Below are 2,578 nucleotides of genomic sequence, written 5' to 3'. Positions count from 1 at the left end.
TAGCACTTGGGAAGCTGAGGCAGGAGGATCACTGCAAGTTCAAGGCCATCCTGAGCTTACATAGTGAGTTCAAAGCTAGCTTGAGCTACATAGCAAGACCCTATCTCAAAAAAAAAAAAAAAAATCAAAACAAAAATAATACCTGGTGAACTATTCTAAAATTGTTCCAGTTTCATAATAATTTTATGCCTAATTATTTCACATTCTCTCATCTAAAATAATATTCTGTGAAATTTGAAATTCTTTATAAAGAAACATATTTACACCAGTATTAATATATATAGAACTCTGGACAAAACCAATGAGATGTATTTTCAACCCTCAAGAAGCTCTAAATTCCAACCAGTTCTTTCTTCCAACATACTGAAGACCAAACTGCTGGGTACCCGCTCAGCACCTCAGAGTCAGGCCGTCATGATTCTTTTCATGTCACCCATTGCCTATGTAAATACCTTTAGTCTTCCTTTTTTTTATTTTTATTTTTTAGCCTTCCTTTAAAAACATTTGTTTTTGTTTTTTGTTTTTTTTTTTTTTGGTACTGGGAATCGAACTCAGGACCTTGCACTTGCCAAGCAGGAGCTTGTACCGCTGAGCTATATCCCCAACCCTTCCTTTAAAAACATTTGAGGACCAGCAAAATAGTGATTTTTGGTGGCAAGTACCCTTGGCAACCCCTCTAGTATTAGGACTTTGAAAGCTCAGCAGAGACTCAGTGGCCCGGCTCTGTGTGCATCAGGGCTAGGGATCGAGCCTAGCGGTTTTCTGGTTGAGGACTTGGTGATGTTCCAAAATGAACGACCCTCTTTCAAGTATAGTTGTTGCTGCTTTTGACAGTATGAACTGTTCCAGAAGGCCTCTCCTTTGACATCCACTTGTGAGGTCCTTATTTCCAGAAGGAGGGTATAGTTACACCCACCCAGTACTACAGTGTTTAGGTAGGTCACAAATCTTTTTCATCCCACAACCTCTTCCCTATTGCATTCCCTTTCGTTTTGTTCCCAGTATTCCTCAAAGTCAAAATCTGTAATTATCTAATTTTTGGGTATGTATTTATGTTATTTCTGTCTCCTCTACCCCATCCTACTTCTTAAAAATAGTCTTTCAAACATGTATTTGTTTTTATTTTATTATTTTTATTTTTATAGGGCTATTTTGAGACAGGGTCTCAAATGATCGACAAAGTCTAACACTCATTCATGATAAAAATCCTACAGAAAATTGGAATAGATGGTCTTTACTTCAATCTGATAAGATCCATCTATGACAAACCAATAGCTAATAAAATTAGGAACAAGACAAGGATGTCCACTGTCACCACTCCTATTCAATATAGTTCTGGAAACATTAGCCAGAACAGTTAGACAAGAGAAAGAAATAAAAAGAATAAGGATAGGAAAAGGAGAAGTTCAATTATCATTATTTGCAGACGACATGATACTCTACATAGAAGACCCCAAAAATATCACCAAAAGCCTTGTAGATTTAATAACCAAATTCAGTAGTGTAGCTGGGTACAAAGTCAACACTGAAAAATCAATAGCATTCCTGTACATAAGCAACAAACTCACAGAGAAATTAGGGAAACCGCAGCCTTTACAATAGCGTCCAAAAAAATGAAATACTTAGGAGTCAATCTAACAAAGGAAGTAAAAGATCTATATGTTGAAAATGTTGGGGCTGGGATCCCTGTGAGTTCAAGACCAGTCTGGGCTACAAAGTGAGCTCAAAGCCATCCTGACCTGAATAGAGAGACCCTGTCTCAAAAAAGGACAATAAATAAATAAATAAATAAATAAATAAATAAATAAAATGAAATTGGTGGACCAGCCCTTTTAAGCAGGTTTTTGAGATCGTTTATTGTGGTTCCCATGCAGTGCAGAGGCTATATTTTATTCTGAGTCCACCGCAAAGATACCAAATGATCCTGGCAGTAAAAGAGGCCCCATTATCACTTTAGATATGCTTAAGAAATCCAAGGTAGGGATTTATTTCCTTTAGGTGACCTTTGCAATCTTCTGGACCTTTTCCATCTGGGTGGGGAAAGCTTGTGAATGTGTGCATAAGGATTAGTAAGTAGTATTTGTGTATTTGTGAGAGTCTAGATTATTCTGGTCCTTTTCTCTCTTGAGTTCAACTAAAGGCTCACATTCACAAAGGGAGATTCCAAGTCACCCCCCTCCCATGTGGGCTTCTAAGAAATAGGTTTGACTCTAGAGATATGAACTCAAGTAGTGACCCCCTGAAGCTTGACCACGGTAGGAATGCTTAATAAAACCTACTACTGGGCCAGTGATATAGCTGGCAAGCACAAGGTCCTGAGTTTGATCCCCAGTACCAAACAAACAAACAAACAAACCTACTACCACTTAGGTTGTAATTGGTCTTCTAGAGATCTCTCCTTCTATTTTTTAAGCAAAACAAGGTTCCCAGGTTGAATTAGGGAAGTAGCTTGGTTTGAATCTGGTTAAGGCTAAACTTTGTTCACAATAATGTCAGAGTCTTTTGCACTTGGCCTAGATTGATAATATACCTTAAAGTTTGGAAGTTTCCTTTGTCAGTAAAGATATCTGAAGCTAAA

Source organism: Chinchilla lanigera, unplaced genomic scaffold, assembly GCF_000276665.1.
Source record: "Chinchilla lanigera isolate Chin_1 unplaced genomic scaffold, ChiLan1.0 scaffold00041, whole genome shotgun sequence".
In the NCBI taxonomy this organism is placed as follows: domain Eukaryota; kingdom Metazoa; phylum Chordata; class Mammalia; order Rodentia; family Chinchillidae; genus Chinchilla; species Chinchilla lanigera.
Note: the sequence above shows the minus strand (reverse complement) of the source record.